This window comes from Medicago sativa, chromosome 6 (genome assembly GCF_051527215.1).
Source record: "Medicago sativa cultivar Bolivia chromosome 6, Bolivia_mono, whole genome shotgun sequence".
Classification (NCBI taxonomy): Eukaryota; Viridiplantae; Streptophyta; class Magnoliopsida; order Fabales; family Fabaceae; genus Medicago; species Medicago sativa.
The window spans coordinates 4,398,889-4,426,000 of record NC_140754.1 but is presented as its reverse complement, the minus strand read 5'-3'; the positions used below and the strand labels follow the sequence as shown (position 1 = coordinate 4,426,000).

At 34.4% G+C, this 27,112-nt stretch overlaps 2 long non-coding RNA genes and 2 pseudogenes across 2 annotated transcripts; all 4 read left to right on the top strand.

Annotated features, from left to right (window-relative positions):
* The first annotated feature begins 32 nt into the window (after positions 1 to 32).
* On the top strand, positions 33 to 2,485 carry LOC146912194 (uncharacterized; annotated as a pseudogene).
* A 3,866-nt stretch (positions 2,486 to 6,351) lies between these two features.
* On the top strand, positions 6,352 to 12,088 carry LOC146912193 (uncharacterized). Its single transcript, XR_015015957.1, has 2 exons — positions 6,352 to 7,115; positions 10,121 to 12,088. It is a non-coding gene; the product is annotated as an uncharacterized LOC146912193 (long non-coding RNA).
* Positions 12,089 to 16,182: 4,094 nt separating this feature from the next.
* On the top strand, positions 16,183 to 18,704 carry LOC146912192 (uncharacterized). The gene is made up of 2 exons (XR_015015956.1): positions 16,183 to 16,946; positions 17,156 to 18,704. It is a non-coding gene; the product is annotated as an uncharacterized LOC146912192 (long non-coding RNA).
* Positions 18,705 to 20,548: 1,844 nt separating this feature from the next.
* On the top strand, positions 20,549 to 24,497 carry LOC146912191 (uncharacterized; annotated as a pseudogene).
* The last annotated feature ends 2,615 nt before the right edge of the window (positions 24,498 to 27,112 follow it).

Here is a 27,112-nt window from a genome sequence, read left to right as displayed (position 1 = left end):
ATCATTCAACGCTTAAGTCCGTCTTCACACGAATGGCTCCCAGCTATGATTCAGTCATTTCCATTAATGACACCAAAAGTAAATGGTGTTTTTTTGCAAGAGTTGTTAGGTTGTGGAACTCAGTTGATTCGAAATATTCCAATAGACCATCAACTATCCATTTGGTTCTGATGGATAACTATGTGAGTTCTTCAGATTTTATATCATGATACTGTTAAATTATCATAATTTAGATATGATTGATATGTTATATTTATGTTTTTGTATTGTTTTCGTACGTAGGGCCACAAAATTCATGCGATCCTTGGAAGCGAACTGATCAAGGAATTTGGTCATTCTTTGAGAGAAGAAGGAGTTTACATAATGTATAAATTCCGAGTTGGTAAAAATGAGATCCAAGAGGTCATGACGACCTCGCACAAATATTGTATCTACTTTACCGATAAGACAAAAATCAGACCAGTTGACCATGGAATTGTGCCTTATAATTCGTATTTTTTCGCCCATCCTTCAGTTTTCCTTTCAAACAATTACAAATCTGAGGTTTTGGTTGGTGAGTTTTAGCTTGCTTTTGAAAACAAATTTAAAATATAATCATATAAGGTTAGAGATATTATTTTGAATTTCCATATCTATGTACATAAGTCTGTCTGAATTTTTTAGATGTGATTGGAGTCCTTGCGAAGGTTGATGTTGAAGATGAATATGTCATTGATGGTATTATGACCAGGATTGTTTCCATGGATTTGGCAAATAATGGGTATTTTTATTCTTTGACAATGTAAAATGAAGAAATATTTATTTTGTATAAATTGTAACACGACAATATTCATTGATATTTGTGGTTTATTTAGTTATCGATTTAAGTGTATTCTCCATGGCCATTTTGTGGATGACTTGAGCGATTTTTTGCTATCCGGATCTTCTGACAATGCGTGTGTGGCGCTTTTTCTCGGCAAGATCAAATTGTGGAAAGGTATTTTACAAATTTTTTAAAATAAAAATCTATATTTTACAATTCGTTCTAATAAATTAGGGTGTATACAGGCATACCCACTGTTCAGAATTTCGGTCATTATACCAAGATTATGTTCAATCCAAATTTCGATGCTGCTGTAGACTTGAAGCAAAGGTTTCGTTTGTATATATTCTTATTTTTATACTATTTTTCTGATCAATTCAAATTGAAGATTTATCTTTTTACCAAAATATAAAATAATTTATCTCCCATTTGTAGGATGTTGGACAAAACTTTTTCACCATACAAGGCTATATATGAAAGTAGTGAAAATACTTGGTTTCATAATTTAGATCAGTGGGTGTACTCAACAGCAGTAACCAATGTATCTGCTATTAAAAAGAATACAGTGGTAATTGTCAAACGCAATTATTCATTCTATTTAAAATTTGATTGGGCTGTATTTATATACGTCTTTGCGCGCGCACTGTATAATTCGTATTCTTTAACTTATTCAGGAATCAATGTCTGTCGTATTCGCCACTGTTGAGCTAAGTGGCACCGATGAGGGTTGGTGGTACCTGTCTTGTGTGTGCAATCAAAAAGTGATTCCTGATAGCCCTATCTATTATTGTGAAAGGTGTAATAAGCATGTTTTAATGGTTACTCCGAGGTAGGCTTTTTATTTCACAGTTTTGCAGTTGTTTCTGTTAATGGTGAATAAATTATATATTATATGTTATATATAATTTGTGATTCTCTATTTATAGGTATAGCATCAAATTTCGCGTGAGTGATAGCACAGGATCAGCTACATTTATAATGCATGATAATGTTGCTGCTGAGTTTTTTGGGATGTCGTGCAGTAAAATGCTTGAATCCAGTGGAAATGTATATTTGAGAATGTCCTTGGCAACTTATAGTTTTTATACAATAAAAAGTATATTTTACAACATTGTTAAATTTAATTTTTTTTAAACATTTATCATGTAGGCTGGAGTGACTACGTATGTCCCAGATGAAATATTGAAGATGATTGGAAAATCCTACTTATTTATGATTTTCACCAAGGTTGGTACTGGAGTCGATGGTGAGAAATGTTATCCAATTTCAAAAGTCAATGACGATTATGAACTCATTGCATATTTCAGACGTCATCATTCTGTAGGTTTGGTATGTAATCAATATCATTATAGTTTTTTATTTCCATATAATTTTCATATATTAACTACAAACACAGAGCTAAAAATGTATACTTATTCATAGGTCTTATCTTCCGATCTTGCTCAAGCTGATGCGAACAAGGTTGACAAAAGCGCTGAAAACAAGGACTACCAGGGTGATAAGGATTTTGTGAATGATGTTCAAGGAGTTGAAAAGGTTGCAGCTGTTGTTGCAGTAAGTGCTGCTAATGAGCCTAAGGAAATTGGTCTAGATGTGAAAAGGCCTTTCCCGTTTTCAGATGTTGAAGATCACATGCCTGAATCTTATGTGGAGAAGAAAATTGTCAAGCTTGAAAGGGATTGAAGTGGATGTTACAAGTGTTGGTTATGGAGTCTCTGCTCATGGTTTATGTTAGATGTTGTTTTTTGTGTCAATAATTGCAGACGTCTCACTCTGGTGAATCTTATGTCATATTTCTTGCAAAGTGTCTTTTGATTCCAAATTACGTGTGTTGTTCATGTAAACGGAAACAAAATTAAAGTTTCAGTGTTTTATTATACATATTTTGTGTTTTGTTCTATATTTTTTTGTGCGACAATATTACCAAACTATACAAAAAATTTATCATCCTCCTGTAATATAATTAAAGAAATTATCTTTGAAATTAATAAGTTTACAAGTATAATAATTGTGTTAATTATTCATGTAATTAGAGTGTTGTTGATTCAAATATCGACAATTAAATAGTGTAAGACATTAAATTGATGACGTACCTACACTCGATAGGTTATCCATATTCTGAGATGAATCCTGCAAGTTTGTCAAGTTGTTCCGTCAAAACGTATAACTGAGCAGTGTAAATAATACATTATTAATTATTATAATTATATTTACTAAAAAAATTTAAAATTATAATTATTATGTATCATGTTAATAAATGTAGTGGTAACAAATATATGTAAACAACGTTAATTAATATTCACGTCCTTCAAAAAAAATAAAACAACGTTGATTAATTTTCACAGTCATTGCAGCCATGCGACTAATTTTCCAAAATTTTAATTTTGAAGAATCAGGAGACAAAACAATTTTCATATAGGAATATTAAAGGTTGATTAGAATATACTACTAAAACAAAGTCTCACCTTCGATACTCATGGTGTCTATTTAGATGGAAAAATTTAGTTTTTAAAAAAAAATTAATATGGTGCTAAATCAAAAAAAGTTGGTATGAATCTTGCGTTGACAACTGAAAATTAATTTATGATTTCAAATACTTATCAATATTTCCAACTAATTGAGGAAGTAAAATTATTTCATGTAAATTGCTTTCATTATCAATTAAGTCATTACTTTACAATTTCAAAGGAGTATGGTCTTCATATAAATCAGGAAGGAAAAAAATTATGTGATACAACATAAATCTTTAAAGCACTAATCGAGACATTAATTTAGTATCAATTTATTTTAGCTTGACTTTTGTAATCAGTGACCCAAAAAATCAATCAAGACATTAATATACTCTTTAAAATACAAAATAAGTTCCAAATTTAATATCAGTTTTTTTTTTTATTATGACTTTTGTAATCAGTTACAAAAAAAGGTGATTCATTAAAAATAAAAATAAGAGTGACTCTCACCTCTGTTACATAGAGCTCCTACTGTGCATTGTGTACCTCTTCAAAATTTAAACAATATTGAATCTACAACAGAGTAGTATAAGGTCAGCAACAAGTTGTATTGTAATCAAGGAATGGTGACATTTATTATATTATAAGATGAACCCTGGACTGTCCTATATTTATTTGCAATTTCGTGTAACATATATTTTTGTGGTATCTACAATCCATTGTTGCATCCCTTTTTGCATTTCATTATTGTTTGCAGGATGAAAGCACTTAATCAGTCTAAATTATGTTCAAATAACAATAGTAGAATCATCAAAGAGCATAATTTGTCAAAAAAAAGAAAATCAGGTATTATGAATTTAACTTTTAGTATATGTCTTATGCAATATTGAATTATATGGGTTTATATTTGTAGATACACTTATTAGGTAGTATAATATAAAAATCTGGATTTGTATAGACATATATATTGTGATGTACTCATCACTGTATGTTAACGTCTTAATGGTTCTGCTGTAATATGTTTTTACAGATTCACAGGATGATAAAAGTGTATGTTTACAGGAATCCTCTTCAGATGCTTCTGATCATTGCTATAATGTTAGAAAACCGTTGGGACAATTATCGAGTGGTATACATATATTATTTTTAACCGATTTTTTCCTTTAGTCACACACACAAACCTAATATTAAATATATTATTTTCACGCCATTATATGACTTTGAATACATGTAGGAAACACCCAATTTCAAAAGACAACCACGGATGTTCATGAATTGAAGCGTCAACAGTTACAGAGTAACCAAAACCAATTTTTGGCTAAAATAGCCCGTTCAAATAGAATGGAAATTATGCGGCAGAGATCTAAAAAAAGACAAGCATCATTGTCAGGTATCAATCTAGCTGATAAAAATTAAGATTTTAGTCAGATGTTTTTACGCCATTATAACGAAGAAAATAATCAATGGACTACTCATGTACAGATGAGAACAAAGATCCAAATAAAGCATATACACACGTATCAAATGGTGCTTCAAGTGTTGCAAAATTATCGGCACAACAATCATGCGGTATAATTCAAGGACAACTATGATGTTTATGAATAGTGTCTTTTATGAGGTCACCTATATATGACTATTAAAATTTTACTCGGTTTCTGTTAAGATGGCCGGATTTCTCATAATTATGCTGCATCAGCAACTAGAATTGCACGAGCAAATCGAAAGAAAATTCTGCAACAAAAGCGTATTCATGGCAAATCAGGAATGTTAGGTATATGCTTATTTCCAGTATATGGATACATGAATACAATATTGGTTATCTTATGTCGATTTACATTGAGTATTGACCTGTATACAATAACTCTTTGCTTGAATAGCCGGTCATGAGAGGATGAGTATTGATACACCAATATTAGCAAATATGGTCACACCTCATAATGCAGGAGTGACAAACAAAGGAAAGAATGTCATGACAGCTAGGAATTTTTCGACAACTGCATCTGTACAAGGTTTGTACTATCACAAAACTTATTTGTTAAATCCTCATATCACATTCTTTACCTTATATATTAATATCAAAGCACACGGATTTCATCTTTTAAGCACATAACTACCATTCCTAATGTTTATATCTCAGATGGCATGATTACACCAAACAGTGGGATCACCATGGTTCACACTAATGCACCTTCTTCAAGATCAGGTGATAAAATGTTAAATCGTAATATAGATGTCAATTTTTTCATGTCAGTTTTTAAATCAATGGTTATTCTGCATCAATAGCTAGAATTGCACGAGAAAATCGGAAGAACATTCTACAACAAAAGCGTATGCATGGCAAAGCAGGAACCTTAGGTATATTCTTATTTCCATGTATATGGATACATGAGTACAATATTGGTTATTGTCATACCCCAAATTTTGACCACTTTGCTCTGTTTTTACCTATTTTTGTCCGTATTTTAAAACGGCTCAATTTCTCTTCCTTTCGCTTTAACGAGTTAAAACCTTTCTCAGTCGTTGTTTAATCATTCAAAGTCTGTGATCTTGCAAGTAAAATTTTGTCCAGTTGAAATTGCTTTATTTGTCTTTTCAGGCATTTTAAATTTTTACGCGTGCTTTTAAAATATTTAAAGTCTTTTATTCATTTCTTTTTATAAATAAACCTTTTTAGGTAATTTCCTTTTTGTCCGCATTATTAAACCGTTTAAAAAGTTTTGTTCGTGTTTTAAAACACCGCGAGTCTTAGTCGTCTCAGTCGAAGTTTCGACAGCTTTAAATTTTATTACTCTTTTATCACTTTTATTTTATTTTACAATTCTATTTTATTTTATTTTCATTTTTACTATTTATTCTTTTTTCTTTTAATGTTATTTTTATTTTGTTTTTATCAACAATTTGTTTTGTCTTAAGTCCACTTGTTACATTGTTATTGGTCCAAAGAGCATCCAAAGCATTTTCTTTCTCTCCAAGTTTCATTAAGGGCAGTCTTGTCTTTTGTCCATTCATTCCATTTAACCTAGTTGGTCCCTATATATAGACCCTCAATCATTGGTGAAAGGGGGCTGCACTGAAATTCTTACAAACACAAGTCAAAAATCGGCAGACCCAAAAAATCATATTAAACACTCCATTCTTCTTAAACCTTTCTCAAGAACAGCTTGCATATCTATCACTCATGAACATCGACCTTCCCTTTCTACAATCACACAAATTCATTTAAACTGCTTTTTCCAATAATAGTTCCTATCACAATAACAACAACCATCACAAATAACAATTCCGATCCATATTCATCAGCACTTTCAGAAACGTTAAACATTATGTTCAAATCAAAGGCATCATCATCATCATCATATCAAAATCACATAAATTACATGCTCATTTCTACTTTCGGATTGAACCTACACAAACTCACCATTCCAAATCCATTTTAATTACATAAGCCATAACCCAAACGACTTCAAGTTCCCAATCACACATAATATCAAATTCGAATCCAACACCTCCTTTCACAAATAACACAAATCGGTCCTCAAACAACAAATCAATCCAAACTCAAACCAAAATCATGTCCATTATACCAAACAACCCTTAACAGAATCAACATCACAATACACTATCAAATCGGCCCACTCTTCATCTTTTCAACAAAACTGATTTGAGAAGAGTGTGAATTGAAACTCGGTGAAAGAAGAGGAAGTGTCCAGCTCGAAGTGAGAAGAACGTAGAGCAGATCAGAACCGGTTCGATAATGGCACGAACAGAATCGGACTCAGCAGCTATTTATAATGGAGCAATAGAACCAGTTTGAGAAGAAGAAGGAGAAAAGAACAGTAGCTGAACTGTCCAGATTGAAGAAGGTATAAGTGTTTGTTTCTTCATCATATGTTCATGCTTTAAGCCTAGATCTACGCCTTGTTATTGTTTGATTTCAAAAACTGATTTCAAAATTGAGTAGAGAAGAGATAGAGGAGTAAGTTAGTTTATATGTGTTTGTTTGAATCGATTCATTGTACTATATGTTAGTTAGGAAGAATTTTGATTCATGTTGAAGTTATTTTGTGAAAAGGAAACATGGAGGAGGAAGGAAAGAGCAGCGATGCTGCTGAATTTTTAAGAAGAAGAAGCTTTTACCAAACTGGTTTATGTTACCCTTGCTGGACCGGTTCGGTTGAACCGACCCGTTCCTGAACCGGTCCAACTCTTTGAATCAGCCCATGATACCTTGATCCTAAACCCAGTCTGCTACTGCTTGGCCCTTTCTCCTTCTGGACTTTGCATTTTGTGATTACCATATGCTTGTTGCACCCTCCTTTACATTAGTTTTCTAAGTATTCGTTTTCTTAAAACTCACGCACATTTTTTAAAGAAAAAAAACTTATCTAATGTTCTTAATTTTATTCCATGCGTTTTAATCAGTGTCTCAATTTTCATACCATGCATTCCTTAACTTAATTTTTTTCTTATCTCATGCATTCAAATCTTTTCTTGCATTGTGCATTGTTTTACTATATAGTTTGTGCAGATTTTAGTCATGCTTCCATGAGTGTTTGCTCAAACCATTTTCTATATCATGCATTTTTATTGTAAAACTCATATAGTGCTTTGATTTTATTTCATATGTTTTGATTAGTGTTTTAATGCATATTTTTATCTAATTTATTTAGTAGTTAAATTTTTACCTCATGCATATTTTTAGTTTACGTAGGCTTTTGAAAAGTTCACATCATGCATTATTGTTAATTTGGCTTTAAAATCATTTTATGCATCTTTTGTTTGTGGTTTCATCAAACATTCTTACAACCTAGCTTTAAAATTCAACTCTAGTTCCATGCATTTCAAATTTTTCACTCCATAATATCTTGTGTTAGCTTTGCTTTAATATTTCAATTTCTACTTCATGCGTTGCTTTAAAATTTTTAACATCATGCATTGCTTTGGAATTTTATTCTAATATGTGATGTTTTTGAGTTTCTTATTATCTTGCTATATTGCTTTAATTCTAGATGATCTCATGCATTTTCTTTATGCTTGCATTTTACTTTAATTCCATGATTTTAGTGTGTATAACCAGGAAATGGGTGTATATTTTTTACCATTGGCTTGTAGCTTGGCAAAGAGGCCATAGAATGTATCTAGGAATTTTTGTAATAATGTAGGTAACACAAGCACCGACACAAGCACCGACACTATCATTTTATTTATCGCTTTACTCTAGCTTTATTTTTCACGTTAGTACGCCAACTTTCCGTTAGTTAGGAAAAATCACTTTTATCTCAAAATTCAAATAAGTAAAGGTCAAATTATTTTTCTTAATAAACCTTGGATCCAAATCCAAGTTGTTTTCCCTTTATTTTCTTAATCAAATTCCTAAATGAACTTTAATTAAACCTAGACTAAATTTCTCAAATAAAATGAAACAACCTCACTTCTATTTTATTCTTCTATACCTTGAGGTCTCGCAACCATTCTTAAAACCTTTTTTCAAAATAAATTAAAATCAACCTAACCCACAAAAATATTTTTTGAGAGTGAACTACGGTGGTTTTGATCCCTTTTAAGGGTACGTAGGCAGAGGCTTTATTCCTTTCAAATCAATCAAATAAAAATAACAAATTTCTTACTTCTCCCTCCATTCTTTCATTTAGCTTTAAGTAACAAAAATTTTCAAATAAAAATAAAGTTAGAAAGAGGTTCTCACGGAGTACCGTGAACGACGCGGGTGCCTAACACCTTCCCAAATCGTAACCAACCCCCGGATCCAAAAAGGGTTTTTCAATCTCTTTTTCCCTTCCCAAGAATAAAATCGAGCAAGTCCGGTAGATTGAAGGTTCAAGTTCAATCAATGGCTTGACACCCGAAAATCTTGGTCTACAAAAATGGCGACTTCACTGGGGATCCTACGCGGGTTTAGCCCACCTTTCTTTCTTTATTATTTTTTGCTTTATCATTTGTATATATTTCGTAAATACTTTTACGTGAGTGGTGAGACAAAGTCCTATACCCGGACTCGAGTGAAACATAAGATAGGAGTGGTAGACTCATAGTGGCATACCGAGAGTATTCTTGTGTCTTGTCACACGTGAGATAACCACACTTAGCGGAGGAGCTTAAAGTGATATATGTCGGCGGGTGTTGTCACGCTTAGACTCTATTGCTTTTAAGTTTCCGTTTGTACGCTAAGGACCTTTAGTAACCCTTAACCCATCTTGGCCTTTTTTTTAGGATGTAGTGCGGTGGCTAAGCCGGGTGATGTCTCGGTATTAGTCTACTTGCAATGCTACACTCGAACTAGACTTTCCTACGAACGTTGTTGGACCGGGTGTTGTCTCGGTATCCGATAAAGTTCTGTGGCGGTTGTAATTCGGGAACCTTGGTAGAACCTTTGTTACTTATGCAATTGGAAACCATAATTCTTACCAAATGGCGTTGTTGTCTCTAAGCTCCAACATTGTATACTTTCCATGCATAATCATGCATACATGCATTCATCCATAAACTTTTTTTTTTTTTTCATCAAAAAAAAATATTGAAGGATTTAGCCAAGCTTTTTGTAAACATCAAAGGAATGGGCCTTGTAAGAATGAACACCAAGCAATACAAATTCAACAATCTCAACTAAGCTTTTGCTTTTGTTAAGAACTTCTTCCTTGGGTTCGTTCTTAACTTTTGAAAAAGGGAACCTATTGCAATATCTTTACAAATCTTCAAAATGAAACCATGTTCACCTGCAATGTTTACAATTTACCTTGATAAATCCTTCGATAACAAAAAGATTGTACATTTTTTTGCATAAACATATCATGCATCATGTTGCATTCATAGTTCTAGTCCGTGTCTCATACTTTATCTCTATGTACAAAAGGTCAATCCATCAGTAAAGTGGTCCGATGTCTTCATCCAAGTTCAGCTCGCATATGCAAACACTCGTGCAAACACAAAAGATTGATCAGCTTGAGCAAGTGGTCCACGAGCTTCGTGGAGAGGTAACAACACTTCGGGCTGAGGTAGACAAGTTAACTAGCCTAGTATCTTCATTGATAGCTGCAAAGAATCCACCGCTTGTTCAGCAAAGGTCTCAGCCCTTATGTCAGCCAATGTGCATGAAACGACCTCGACAACAGGTTCCTCAACAGCCTCAGCCATTTACTTCTCAGAATCAGGCTCCTCAGCCATTTACCTCCCAGAATCAGGCTCCTCAGCAGCTTATCCCTCAAAATCAGGTTCCTCAGCAACTCATTCTTCAAAATCAGACTCGGAAAGCATCGCAGTTTGACCCAATTCCTATCAAATACGCAACTTTGCTTCCTATCTTGCTTAAGAAGAGACTTGTTCAAACCAGACCACCTCCTCGGGTGCCGAATCCGCTGCCATCTTGGTATCACCCTGACCTCAAATGTGATTTCCATCAGGGGGCACCAGGCCATGACGCCGAGCAATGTTACGCTTTGAAGGAAGAAGTTCAGAAGTTGATCCAGAAAAATCTCATACCTTTTGAAGAGTTTTGAATTTGAAGGTGCAAGTTAATCTGTTATCGGATCGTGGAACCTGATGTTGGTACATGGAATGTTTAGCTGCATTTGGGTCTTTGTTGATGTTTATTTCTATTACTCATCTGTTTAATTAATATGTTTGTTTGTTGCTTTATGTTTTTCAAAAAAAAAAAAAATCCTTTCGTCCCACCCGAGACGGAAGTGAACTTATTTAGGGCTTTTTGCTTTATGTATTTTTATCATTAATTAAAAGGTCGCTTTGATCCCGACTTTGTTTTTATTTTGTGCTTTTTCTGGAAAGATGGTAATACAAAAAACCAAAAATTCTTTTCTTTAAATCATTTCCACATATTTGCATAATCATAATGTTTATATCAATAATCAAACCATGCATTAATAAACCCGTTGAACACTTAAACCTTGTACTCTCTCTCTCAACTTTGAGTTCCTTGTATCCGAGACTGAAGAGGAGTATAAAGAAGTTTCCAATGTGATTTCTCGCCTACTGGGGGATCTTGGCCATCAAAGCTGCAAATATCAAAGAAAGATCGTCCTGAAGAGGACTTTCATACACAAAGACTGGCACAAGATGCTTCCATCTGCCTTCCAGGGATATTGTACTTCAAGTGCACACTTTAGCAGGGGCAACCCCCCCACCATCCCTCAGTATGCAATTTAAAGGCAGTGTCCCACATGGAGGTCAAAGTCCTGTCAATAGAGGTTCCAATGAAAGCTAAGCTTGGTTGAATTCAAAAGTGTTATTGTTGTGTGCCACCGACAGTTATATCAAGTATTCGATAAAGAAGGCTCGTCCCCGTGAATGTCAAGAAAGTGGCTTTGTGCTCAAAAATACGTCACCGGATTCCAGGGGCAAAGGAATGCCTAATTACAAAAGCATGGTGACAAACTTGTATGTCCTGTGAATGCCAATGCAGTCAAGAAATACTTTGTTAAAATGAAAAGTTTGATAAGTCGCAAACTTGAAAAAGCGGCTTAGGCAAAAAGAGCGTCTCGATGGATTGAAAACCCGAAAGGGCGGTCCATGCAAAAATTAGAGACATGAAGAAAGAAAATCAAAAATCAGCTCGATAAGTCGCAAACATTAAAAAGCGGCTTAGGCAAAAAAGAGCGTCTCGATGGATTGAAAACCCGAAAGGGCGGTCCATGCAAAAGTTAGAGACATAAAAAAAATGAATGTTTATCCTGATAGGTTGAAACCCGCAAGGGCGACCTATGCAAAAGTTAAGGATTATGACAAAGTAACTGCATCTGTTCGGACATGACTCACTTGAGGCAATTCAGCCGTCAAAAGATCTCCAACTTATGGCGAGGTAACTGCATCAAATCAGATATGATTCATCTGGGGCATTTTCAACTGTCAAAAGAACCTTCGACACGAAGCATCTGCAAAATCAAAGACTCAGAACAGTGAAATTCAAAGTTGTTAGAGAGCATAGCGGTTATTGTGTTCAATGTACCTTTCCCATATAATTACCATTTTCCAAACTTTTAAAATCTGTGGAGCCACGCCTTTGGCAGGTCACCACTTATTTACATCTAATTTGAGCCTGTGCCCATTTATTTGAAATTCTCATTTATTCTGTTTGCATAATTTTCTTCTATTTTTGATGTGAATACTTAAAGCAAAAATTTAAAACATTTTTAATTGTCTTTTGAAAAGCATAAACAACAGTACATCTTCTTTGAACTTATGAGCAGTAGGAACATACATCAACATTCGTCTCAAGGACAGTTAAACTCTGCAAGGTAAACATGACCAAAAGTTGTGAGATGACCTCTGTCAAAAAAAAAAGAGAAAAAAAAGAAGAATACAAAAAAAAAGCTCGCTAAGTTGAAAACCCGAAAGGGCGGCTTAGGCAAAAATGAGCGTCCCGGTGGATTGAAAACCCGAAAGGGCAGTCCAGGCAAAAATTAGGGGCAAACAAAAAAGAAGTATATTCCCGGTGGATTGAAAGCCCGAAAGGGCGGTCCAGGCAAAAATTAGGGATTCAAAAAAAAAACAATACAAAAAATGAACAAAAAAAAAAACACAAAGACAGAGGCATCACAATTTCAAGTGGGTTAAATGGAAGAATGCACTTTGTGCTAGCTTACAAATGGCGACTTCTGCCAGACTTTGATTGATGAGTTTTTATCCCGAGAAATGACAACTTCTGTCTGTGGTTTGAGAAAGGGCGTCATCTACCAATGCTTTGATTGATAGTGACTGCTGCCTGTGGTTTGATCAATGACATCTTTTGCCTGTGGTTTGATTGATGGGTTTTTATCTCAAGAAATGGCGACTTCTGTCAGGTTTCTGATTGGCGGGCTTTACCCCAAGGAATGATTACTTCACCATCAACTGAGACGTCATATTGGGTCATATTCCCATCAACAGTTTTGTTTGTTGGGTTGTATCCCATCAGCGGTATAATTAATGTGTCATTACCCCTTTTGCAGTATGATCAATGGGTTGTTACCCCTCCAGTGGTTGAATTGATGATATGTTACATCTTCAGCGGCCTGATTAAAAAGTTTGTTACCTCTTCAGTGTTTCAATTAATGGGTTGGTATCTGGTATCTCCTCAGTGGCATAATTAATGTGTTGTTACCCCGTGCAGCGCGGTACGATCAATGTTTCATCCTCTCTTCAAGTGTTTTGATTATGGGGCATTCTCCCCTCAGCAGTATGATCAATGGGTTGTTACCCCTCCAAGTGGTTTGACTACGGGACATTCTCCCTTCAGCAGTATGATCAATGGGTTGTTCTCCCTTCAAGTGGTTTGATTATGGGGCATTCTCCCCTCAACAGTATGATCAATGGGTTGTTATCCCTTCAAGCGGTTTGATTATGGGGCATTCTCTTTTCAGTAATTGGTTATTGGACCCTTCCCCCCTTCAGTAGGTGATTATGGGTCTTGACCCCATCAGTTGGCTTGAATATGGGCTTTACCCCGTCAGTTGGGTTTGAATACGGGCTTTACCCTGCAGTTGGGTTTGAATATGGGCTTTACCCCGTCAGTTGGTTTGAATATAGGCTTTACCCCATCAATGGTTGGAAAGGCTTTACCCCAGCGGTGTTTTGATTCATCCCCAGTAATGTTATCCCCAGTGAAGGGTGATGAACGCTTGTAATGTGATGGCGGGCCACTTTCTTTAGACCTGCCCAATCTTGTCTCAACAGTCTCACCATTATACTGTCAAATAAGTCTCATATGCATTCATTCATCCATGCATACATAGCACGCATACAAATATCATTCATGCATAGTTGCATTATTTTCCTGCGTCTTACTCCAATACACAAGATGTCAATCTCAAAGTGTCTAATCCATAAATGTCACCAATCAGTATGTGTTCAAGTGGCAGGTCTCATCAAGTAATCACTTTACCGATACCAATCAGTATATTCGTCTTTACCACGACAGTTGGTAATAAACAAGCTTTATCTTCCGTTCTTTCGTCTTTACCACGGGCAGTTGGTAATAGACAAGCTTTATCTTCTGTTTAATCGTCGTTACCACGAGCAGTTGGTGATAGACAAGCTTTATCTTCTGTATTTTCGTCGTTACCACGAGCAGTTGGTAATAGACAAGCTTTATCTTCCGTTCTTTCGTCTTTACCACGGGCAGTTGGTAATAGACAAGCTTTATCTTCTGTTTAATCGTCGTTACCACGAGCAGTTGGTAATAGACAAGCTTTATCTTCTGTATTTTCGTCGTTACCACGAGCAGTTGGTAATAGACAAGCTTTATCTTCTGTATTTTCGTCGTTACCACGGGAAGTTGGTAATAGACAAGCTTTATCTTCGGCATTTTCGTCGTTACCACGGGCAGTTGGTAATAGACAAGCTTTAATCAGTATTTTCGTTTTTACCACGGCAGTTGGTAGTAGACAAGCTTTATCTTCCACATTTTCATCATTTACCACGGGCTGTTGGTAATTGATAAGCTTTACTTTCCACCTCAAGCTTTACTTTTGTCTCAAGCTTTATGTTCAGTCTCAAGCTCTATCTCCCGTCTGAGCTTTATCTTCAGTCCAAGCTTTATCTTCCGCATTGTCATCGTTTACCACGGGCTGTTGGTAATTGATAAGCTTTACTTTCCATCTCAAGCTTTACTCTCCGTCATAAGCTTTATTTTCCGTCTTAAGCTTTATTTTCCGTCTCAAGCTTTACTTCCCGTCTTAAGCTTTATTTGCTTTCTGAGCTTTATCTTCCAAGCTTTACCATCTGTTCAAGCTTTATATTCCGACAAGCTTTATCATCTGTATTTTCGTCTTTACCGCGTCAGTTGGTAATAGACAAGCTTTATCTTCTGTATCTCCGTCTTTACCACGGGCTGTTGGTAATAGACAAGCTTTACTTCCCGTCTCAAGCTTTATTTTCCGTCTTAAGCTTTATTGCCCGTTCCAAGCTTTATCTTCTGTATTTTCGTCTTTACCACAGCAGTTGGTAAAATTCAAGCTTTATCTTCCGTATGTTCGTCTTTTTCACGGCAGTTGGTAATAGGCAGGCTTTATCTCCCCAGTGATACCTATCAGTTTGTTCCCCAGTCAGTTTATTTCCGTCGTCTTTGCATTCATACTCGCATCGCATGCATTCATATTATTGTATTCATCGCATTCTCAGCTTTTCAATTGGTCAAAATTCGGTGTACTTAGTATTTAAGATTCTTCGACCCATCGATTTAAAAGTTTTCTTTCAAATCTTCGTGACGAAGAAACTTAAATAGGGGCATCTGTCATACCCCAAATTTTGACCACTTTGCTCTGTTTTTACCTATTTTTGTCCGTATTTTAAAACGGCTCAATTTCTCTTCCTTTCGCTTTAACGAGTTAAAACCTTTCTCAGTCGTTGTTTAATCATTCAAAGTCTGTGATCTTGCAAGTAAAATTTTGTCCAGTTGAAATTGCTTTATTTGTCTTTTCAGGCATTTTAAATTTTTACGCGTGCTTTTAAAATATTTAAAGTCTTTTATTCATTTCTTTTTATAAATAAACCTTTTTAGGTAATTTCCTTTTTGTCCGCATTATTAAACCGTTTAAAAAGTTTTGTTCGTGTTTTAAAACACCGCGAGTCTTAGTCGTCTCAGTCGAAGTTTCGACAGCTTTAAATTTTATTACTCTTTTATCACTTTTATTTTATTTTACAATTCTATTTTATTTTATTTTCATTTTTACTATTTATTCTTTTTTCTTTTAATGTTATTTTTATTTTGTTTTTATCAACAATTTGTTTTGTCTTAAGTCCACTTGTTACATTGTTATTGGTCCAAAGAGCATCCAAAGCATTTTCTTTCTCTCCAAGTTTCATTAAGGGCAGTCTTGTCTTTTGTCCATTCATTCCATTTAACCTAGTTGGTCCCTATATATAGACCCTCAATCATTGGTGAAAGGGGGCTGCACTGAAATTCTTACAAACACAAGTCAAAAATCGGCAGACCCAAAAAATCATATTAAACACTCCATTCTTCTTAAACCTTTCTCAAGAACAGCTTGCATATCTATCACTCATGAACATCGACCTTCCCTTTCTACAATCACACAAATTCATTTAAACTGCTTTTTCCAATAATAGTTCCTATCACAATAACAACAACCATCACAAATAACAATTCCGATCCATATTCATCAGCACTTTCAGAAACGTTAAACATTATGTTCAAATCAAAGGCATCATCATCATCATCATATCAAAATCACATAAATTACATGCTCATTTCTACTTTCGGATTGAACCTACACAAACTCACCATTCCAAATCCATTTTAATTACATAAGCCATAACCCAAACGACTTCAAGTTCCCAATCACACATAATATCAAATTCGAATCCAACACCTCCTTTCACAAATAACACAAATCGGTCCTCAAACAACAAATCAATCCAAACTCAAACCAAAATCATGTCCATTATACCAAACAACCCTTAACAGAATCAACATCACAATACACTATCAAATCGGCCCACTCTTCATCTTTTCAACAAAACTGATTTGAGAAGAGTGTGAATTGAAACTCGGTGAAAGAAGAGGAAGTGTCCAGCTCGAAGTGAGAAGAACGTAGAGCAGATCAGAACCGGTTCGATAATGGCACGAACAGAATCGGACTCAGCAGCTATTTATAATGGAGCAATAGAACCAGTTTGAGAAGAAGAAGGAGAAAAGAACAGTAGCTGAACTGTCCAGATTGAAGAAGGTATAAGTGTTTGTTTCTTCATCATATGTTCATGCTTTAAGCCTAGATCTACGCCTTGTTATTGTTTGATTTCAAAAACTGATTTCAAAATTGAGTAGAGAAGAGATAGAGGAGTAAGTTAGTTTATATGTGTTTGTTTGAATCGATTCATTGTACTATATGTTAGTTAGGAAGAATTTTGATTCATGTTGAAGTTATTTTGTGAAAAGGAAACATGGAGGAGGAAGGAAAGAGCAGCGATGCTGCTGAATTTTTAAGAAGAAGAAGCTTTTACCAAACTGGTTTATGTTACCCTTGCTGGACCGGTTCGGTTGAACCGACCCGTTCCTGAACCGGTCCAACTCTTTGAATCAGCCCATGATACCTTGATCCTAAACCCAGTCTGCTACTGCTTGGCCCTTTCTCCTTCTGGACTTTGCATTTTGTGATTACCATATGCTTGTTGCACCCTCCTTTACATTAGTTTTCTAAGTATTCGTTTTCTTAAAACTCACGCACATTTTTTAAAGAAAAAAAACTTATCTAATGTTCTTAATTTTATTCCATGCGTTTTAATCAGTGTCTCAATTTTCATACCATGCATTCCTTAACTTAATTTTTTTCTTATCTCATGCATTCAAATCTTTTCTTGCATTGTGCATTGTTTTACTATATAGTTTGTGCAGATTTTAGTCATGCTTCCATGAGTGTTTGCTCAAACCATTTTCTATATCATGCATTTTTATTGTAAAACTCATATAGTGCTTTGATTTTATTTCATATGTTTTGATTAGTGTTTTAATGCATATTTTTATCTAATTTATTTAGTAGTTAAATTTTTACCTCATGCATATTTTTAGTTTACGTAGGCTTTTGAAAAGTTCACATCATGCATTATTGTTAATTTGGCTTTAAAATCATTTTATGCATCTTTTGTTTGTGGTTTCATCAAACATTCTTACAACCTAGCTTTAAAATTCAACTCTAGTTCCATGCATTTCAAATTTTTCACTCCATAATATCTTGTGTTAGCTTTGCTTTAATATTTCAATTTCTACTTCATGCGTTGCTTTAAAATTTTTAACATCATGCATTGCTTTGGAATTTTATTCTAATATGTGATGTTTTTGAGTTTCTTATTATCTTGCTATATTGCTTTAATTCTAGATGATCTCATGCATTTTCTTTATGCTTGCATTTTACTTTAATTCCATGATTTTAGTGTGTATAACCAGGAAATGGGTGTATATTTTTTACCATTGGCTTGTAGCTTGGCAAAGAGGCCATAGAATGTATCTAGGAATTTTTGTAATAATGTAGGTAACACAAGCACCGACACAAGCACCGACACTATCATTTTATTTATCGCTTTACTCTAGCTTTATTTTTCACGTTAGTACGCCAACTTTCCGTTAGTTAGGAAAAATCACTTTTATCTCAAAATTCAAATAAGTAAAGGTCAAATTATTTTTCTTAATAAACCTTGGATCCAAATCCAAGTTGTTTTCCCTTTATTTTCTTAATCAAATTCCTAAATGAACTTTAATTAAACCTAGACTAAATTTCTCAAATAAAATGAAACAACCTCACTTCTATTTTATTCTTCTATACCTTGAGGTCTCGCAACCATTCTTAAAACCTTTTTTCAAAATAAATTAAAATCAACCTAACCCACAAAAATATTTTTTGAGAGTGAACTACGGTGGTTTTGATCCCTTTTAAGGGTACGTAGGCAGAGGCTTTATTCCTTTCAAATCAATCAAATAAAAATAACAAATTTCTTACTTCTCCCTCCATTCTTTCATTTAGCTTTAAGTAACAAAAATTTTCAAATAAAAATAAAGTTAGAAAGAGGTTCTCACGGAGTACCGTGAACGACGCGGGTGCCTAACACCTTCCCAAATCGTAACCAACCCCCGGATCCAAAAAGGGTTTTTCAATCTCTTTTTCCCTTCCCAAGAATAAAATCGAGCAAGTCCGGTAGATTGAAGGTTCAAGTTCAATCAATGGCTTGACACCCGAAAATCTTGGTCTACAGTTATCTTATGTCGATTTCAATTGAGTATTGACCTGCATACAATAACATTTTGGTTGAATAGCAGGTCATGAAAGGATGAGTATTGAAACACCAATATTAGCAAATATGAATACACGTCATAGTTCCGGAGTGACAGACAAAGAAAAGAATGTCATGACAGCTAGAAATTCTTTGCCAACTGGATCTATACAAGGTTTGTACTATCACAGAACTTATATGTTGAATCATAAAATTACATTCTTAAATATATATTTTAATATCAGAGTACACAAATTTTATCTTTTAGATAACTAAATATCACAACTACTATTAATATCTCAGATGGCATGATTACACCACACAGTGGGATCACCATGGACCACAACAATGCATCTTCTTCAGGATCAGGTAATAAAATGTTAAATAGCAATATATATGCCAATTTTTTCATGAAAGTTTTGTACATCAATATTTATTTTTGACGATGTTATTCTAAAAACTATTTTCAACCTAAATTGACCATTCATATATTATAAAGTACTTATACAAGGTATCAGGGACACTTCTAGAAATCAAACAAGTGACACTCCTTTTTGCGAGGTCACAGATCAGTCAGCCCGGGAAAGACCGCAAAGACATGTGTCAAGATCAAACAGGTTCATGGGGTCATTTCAAAATTTACGAGTGCAAATTAACTTTGACTCAGATGAAGATGAGGAACCACCCTTTGCATCTGGTAATTGAACACACTCAATTGACTATTGGCTATTTTCTCATTAAATTTAATATTGCAATTCAACAATGTTGTAGGTATTTTTTTGCAAATATTTATCATGATATTCAATAACTCAATTACTATTGGCATATTTAGACTCTGAAGAGGAACTCCATGTGTCACAGAATATACTTTACGACAAGGCAGAGGAAGAGCATGAGTGTTATAAATACATAATTATCATTGAAGTAATACGTAACATTGTCTTTTTGTTTTTTTTCTACAAGTGTTAATATTCTTATTCAAATACATTTTACAGCATGTCTTGATATTGGCAATCCAGATGGTGTTTGTCGTCACTGTAAAGCAGTTCTATTTTTTGACGAGAGGCATGAAGAAACCAAGAATGCATTACGGCCAGAATCTTCTTTGTGTTGTATGAAGGGAAAAGTACAATTACCATTGTTGAAAAAACCACCTGACCTACTCTTGAATTTGATTAATGGAAGTGATCACAGAAGTAGCCATTTCAAGGACAACATAAGAGCATATAATAGCATGTTTTCATTTACTTCTATGGGGGGGAAGGTGGAGAGATGCATAAATGACGGAGGTGGCCCGCCACAATTCATCATTAGTGGACAGAATTATCACCGTATTGGGAGTTTGTTGCCTCAACAAGGACATAGGCCAAAGTTTGCCCAACTTTACATATATGACACGAGTAACGAATTGTTAAACAGAGTTAGCAACTTCGGGTTAGGAATTTTCTACTTATGAGTTTTAATTTAATTAAATTCTATATTACAGAACTTGACATTAGTTTTGGTTGCATGCAGATCTGATGGTGAAAAAAACTTTGACGACACACTTATTCAAGACTTGACGCAAATGATTGATAGACATAATCGTCTCGCAAAGAATTTCAGAAAAGTTCGTGATTTAGTTGAACAAAATGTAACATCAGATTTTTGTTTGAGGTTGTTGAGAAATCGTTCAAAGGATGCTAGGATGCACAACATACCAGAAGTTGATGAGGTGGCAGCTCTAATTGTCGGAGATACTGACAGTATAGAATATGGAAGAGATATTATCGTCAGAAAGGAATCAGGTCATTTGGAAAGACTTCATGAGACACATACTTCCTTTATTCCATTACAATATCCTTTGATCTTCCCTTACGGTGAAGATGGTTTCTCTGAAAATATTAAAATAAGTCAAAAGGAGGAAGCCAATCCAGACCGTACTCGAACCAGGGTAGCAATGAGGGAGTTTATTGCTTTTCGAATCCAGAAGAGAAGTGTTGAGTTTGGCAATATAGTTAACTCTCAGAGATTGTTTCAACAATATTCAGTTGATACGTATACGATGATTGAATCTCAAAGGTTATCTTATATTAGAGCAAACCAAGAGACTATTAGATGTGACATCCTACACGGTCTTCAAGATGCAGTTACCCGGGGCGAAACTAACGCATCGTCTATTGGACGAAGAGTAATTCTACCAGGTTCATTTACCGGAGGTATGAGATATATGTTCAACAATTGCCAGGATGCAATGGCTGTGTGTAAGCGTTATGGTTATCCTGATCTATTCATAACAATTACATGCAATTCAAACTGGAGAGAAATTCAGGATTTTGTGAAAGCCCGAAATTTGAAAGCATGTGATAGACCCGATATAGTCTGTCGTGTCTTTAAAATTAAGTTGGATCAACTAATGGATGATTTGAGGAAAGGAGAACTGTTTGGAAAGGTTGACGCAGGCAAGTAAAATTTTATTTTTAGAATTACTTTAATATATGTTATTTAATAACAATGACTGTTAACCCAATATTTCAATTCGTTTTAGTAATGTACACCGTTGAGTTTCAAAAGAGAGGTCTACCGCATGCCCACATTTTGTTATGGTTAAACGGTGATGCAAAGCTGAAAACCGGAGCGGACATTGACAATGTCATAACTGCAGAGTTGCCTGACTCGAGATTGTATCCAAAGTTGTCGGAGGCCGTTGCCAAATACATGATTCATGGCCCATGTGGTCCTGCCAACATCAATTCTCCTTGCATGACAGATAAGCGATGCTCAAAGTTCTATCCAAAGCCTTACACACCTACTACCATGATTGATCAAGAAGGTTATCCAAGATATAGACGTCGTGTTAGTGGAATTCACATTACTAAACACGGTGTTGAATTGGACAACAGGAATGTAGTACCTTACAATCCGCATCTTCTGATGCGTTATGGTGGACATGTCAACGTAGAGTACTGTAACAAGTCCAACTCCATCAAATATCTTTTTAAATATGTCAACAAAGGTCCGGATAAAGCTACTTTGGAAATTTCAAACGGAGAAGATGACAATGACAATGCCAAAGATAAGGTGGTCGATGAAATCAAGCAATATTACGACTGTAGATACGTATCCCCATGTGAAGCAATTTGGCGGATATTTAAATTTGATATTCATCATAAATGGCCGCCCGTATTTAAGTTGAAATTTCACCTCGAAAATGAACAGTCTGTCTGCTTCCATGATTATGATCCTCTTACAGATGTTGTTAAGAAGAATGAAGAGGCCGACACAATGTTTCTTGCATGGTTTGAAGCAAACCGAAAGTTCCCTGAGGGTAGGAATTTGACATATGCTGAATTTCCTACTAAGTTCACTTACCATCGCGATGATAGGATGTGGCTTCCACGAAAAAAAAGGATATAGTATTGGGAGGCTTCAGTACATTCCACCTGGTGTTGGCGAGTTATATTATATGAGAATTTTATTAACCGTTCAAAGAGGGTGTACTAGCTATGAAAGTATAAAAACCGTGAATGGGATAGTAAAGGGTTCTTTCCATGAAGCATGTTATGAGATGGGACTACTCGCTGATGACAGGGAGTTCATAGACGGAATCAAGGAAGGCAGTGAGACAGCATCTGCATTTCAATTACGAAGGCTGTTTGTTTCGTTATTAATGATGCATACAATGTCAAAACCAGATATTGTTTGGGAATCCACATGGAGGCTTTTGTCTGATGATATTCTATATAACAAGAGGAGAGAATTAAATATTCCAGGTATATTATTAATATTTGTTAATGATTATTTTTTTTGTTTAAATATTCTGTATGGTTGTAATAAAATATTAGTCATTAATTAATAATTACATGTGCAGACCTACAAATCTCTGATGCTGAGTTAAAAAACCTATGTTTGATTGAATTGGAAAAATTATTGTGTTCAAGTGGGAGGTCTTTATCCAAATTTAAGACCATGCCGTTTCCAGTAGTGTCAGACATGAACGAATTCGATAATAGGCTAATTGCGGAAGAGCTGCAGTATGATACAGGAGAATTGGAAAAAACTCATGCAGATTTGATGGATAAGTTAACAGGAGAACAGAAAGAGGTTTACAACGAGATCATGTCTTCTGTCGTCGGAGGATCCGGTGGTCTCTTTTTTGTTTATGGATATGGTGGTACTGGAAAAACATTTTTGTGGAAGACTTTATCAGCAGGTTTACGATCACAGAAGTTCATTGTTTTGAATGTAGCTTCAAGCGGAATTGCTTCATTATTGTTGCCTAGAGGTCGAACTGCTCATTCAACGTTTTCAATTCCTTTGGTAATTCATGAGGCTTCCTCTTGCAATATAGATAAACAAAGCCCAAGAGCAAAATTGCTGCTGCATACCAAGCTTATCATATGGGACGAAGCTCCGATGATGAACAGGTTTTGTTTCGAAGCTTTGGATCGTACTTTGCGGGACATTATGAGCATTCAAGATGAAAACAACAAGGACAAACCGTTTGGTGGTAAAGTGGTGGTTTTAGGTGGTGATTTCAGACAAATTTTGCCAGTGATCAGAAAAGCAAATAGGGAGGATATTGTTTCGTCTGCTGTAAATTCTTCAAAGATATGGGACACATGCAAGGTTTTGAGGCTCACGAAGAACATGAGGCTACAGTGTAACTCTGGAGATTCAGCGCAGGAGGATATCAAAAATTTTGGCGAATGGCTGCTTAAGATAGGTGATGGTGATAGAGTTTCTAACGAGTATGGTCAGAGTGACATTGACATTCCATCTGATATGTTGATACAGGACAGTGAGACACCGTTACAAACATTGATCAATTTTGCATATCCTGAGATACTAAAGAATATGGAAACACAAGATTATTTTAATGAGAGAGCGATACTTGCTCCTACTCTTGATGCTGTACAAGAGGTAAATGAGTTGATTATTTCACAAATTCCTGGTGATGAAGTAGAGTATCTGAGTAGTGACTCCGTGTGTCATTCGGATGAAGACACTGAAGTTGAAGGTGGATGGTTCACTACTGAGTTTCTGAATGAAATTAAATGTTCAGGAATTCCAAACCATAGGTTGGTACTTAAGGTCGGTGTGCCTGTCATGCTGATGAGGAACATTGATCAATCCGCTGGATTATGCAATGGAACTAGACTCTTGATCACAGGTTTGGGTAAAAATGTTATATCTGCAACAGTGCTTACAGGCACAAACATAGGGGATAAAATTTTACTTGCAAGGATGAACTTAATCCCAAGTGATCCTGGGTTGCCTTTTAAGTTCAGCAGGAGACAATTTCCTTTGCAGCTATGTTTTGCAATGACAATTAATAAGAGTCAGGGCCAGTCACTGTCTCATGTAGGTATTTATCTCCCGAAGCCTGTTTTCACTCACGGTCAACTGTATGTGGCGTTATCTCGGGTCAAGACAAGAAAGGGACTCAAGATTTTGATTTTAGATGATGACAAAAAAGTCTGCACTACAACTCAGAATGTTGTTTATCGTGAGGTTTTTGACAACGTTTGACTGATTCTGCAGGTATGTTTATATTCTAAATCATATAGACAATCCACATGCTTACAGTTGTTTGAGTGTGTGTTTTATTGAAAATTGTTTTCCCACACATAAATCCAACTCACATATATATATATATATATATATATATATATATATATATATATATATATATATATATATATATATATATATATATATATATATATACCTACGACATGTAGGTTCAAGATTTCACAGGAAACAAGCAATATCTACAGATCAAGGGATACAGCAAGTTATATCTAATTTCATTTTGTAGTCAATTTTAACATTCATACGCAACTCTGACGTTTTTATAATTATGTTGATATTGGCAATTGCGGATGGTTATATAATTTTATTATAGTTATTGCAATTTACATATATAGTCTGTGTTATACTAATTACTATTTACAAAAGTATCTTCAAACTGTGTGATTATAGTAATTCACAACAACATTCTGGATAAGTCTATGACTCTTAATTCGACCATATTCCCCAAATTATTAAGTTTAACAGTTAAATCTAACCTGTGAGAAAGGATGATCACGTTGGTCCGGGTTACACATTCTGGAATTATTGCTACTGCGACATGGATAACCACGTCAGAAATTTAACTAAAATATGATGGAAGCTGAACTGCAAGCTATTCTAATCGCCATATATCTCACAGAGTAGATATATTGTTTATGAAATTGAGTGAAATTGTTTGGAAATAAAACTGATGATGAACATAATTAAGAGCATTTTACAATTATTACCTTGGATTACAAGGGCAGGTGTTTGGCATTGTAGATTAGTTGCCCACTACGGCAATTCCTTTCAATTTCGAATCCTTTCCTTCCTTGAACTCTCTTTCCTTTTAACGTATAAGCTATCGGCGCTTAGATTGCGGTGTAATAAAGTTGCTCTATGGATTGTTGATGTTGGGATGATGTTGGATTGCAATGTGCAGCAACACAAAAGAGAATCGGAATAACCGAGATGGAAGCTTCTCGGTTGCTTTTTCCCCTTCTTCTGTTCTCTTTCTTCTACTTTTTAATTAGTTTTTAGGAAGCTGCTCTATTGCTTTTTTTTTTTTCCTTAAACCTTTAATTATTTATCTATTGTTTTATGACATTTTTTTTTAAAGAGGAATGCTACAATGGTCACAAACATGAATGAACAGTTTTTGACACATATATTAGAAGACTTTCTCTAATAATAAAAAATAATAAAATGATTTAGTATGTTGGGGAAAAAACTTTTTTTGTGTTTGTGACCAAACATTGTTCATTTATGTTTATGACCATAGAAAAATGCTTCGCTACTAGGTCATTTTATTAAAAAGTCTTTTTGTGTTTGCGACCGAACACTTTTCTAATAGCAAATATTCTTTCTAATATATAAGAGAGAGTTCGAATCAATTCTTAGTTCTTATTTCTAAATCTAGATTTATAGCACATAAATTCTCGGTTATTGTTCTAAAATTAGTACATAAATAATATTTACAATTTGAACTAGGTCATGATAAAAAAAATATATCTTAGTTGGTATTTGCCGCTCCCCCTAACTTTTTGGACAAGATCCGCCACTGGATGCGAGAGGATAAGAAATCATACTATGTTTCTTCTTCTTTTTGTTATTATTTTACCACCTTAGGAATTAACGTTTTTTTTTTTGTTCCATGGTTTCTTTTTTCTTCATTGGAAATTTATATAGGTTAGAAATTATTTTATATAAATTATTTTATATAATTTTGTTTGAGCGAAAATTAGTTTATCTAATAAAAATATTTATTTATGTTATTTGAATGGTGGTTCAATATTTGTTTATAAAATAAAATATTTATTTATGTTAAAATAGACTAAAGTGTGATCCATATTTAATTATTAAGTGAGAGAATTGTAATTCAAACATCTTATAGGAGATGAAGTATAAACTTTATTTTTCAATGAAATATAGTGTATATTTTAATATAAGAGGAGAGGAGAGTCTAATTCAAATTTCTCATAGGGAAAGCGAGTGTAATTTACTCTATTAAACAACATATAATATATTGAAAAACACTTTAATTCTTTGAATTACTAATGTGTAGATAGGATGTGTAAGAAGGTTGAAAGTTGGAAAAAGTAAACTATTAAATTTTGGTGTTGAAGATCTCTTATCATTCGACAATGTGAACAAACATATTCAAATAGTTTGGAATAAACTTTTTAGATATATAAATTTCCATCAACAGAATTTAATATATATATATATATATATATATAATGACGTAGTTTTCCCCGTGCATGGCACGGGTTTCATACTAGTATAATATCGTAACAGTACTTCAATAAAAATTACATCAATAAAAATACATATTAAAACAAAAATACATCAATTACCACCCCTCTAAATAGAATTTTATGTTTAACGCAGTGGTAATAAAACAAAATATACAAGTTACATAAAAAAACATTGTAGAACTCCGTGCGCCAAACCGTGAGAGCATAAAATAATAAACTGTTAAACTAAACATTAAAGAAGAATAGATATACCAATTCCACATAACCAGTAGAATATGACTTTAATTGAATATCTATAACTGAACAAGCTCAATTCAGTATTGAATGGTTTTTATTCGGAA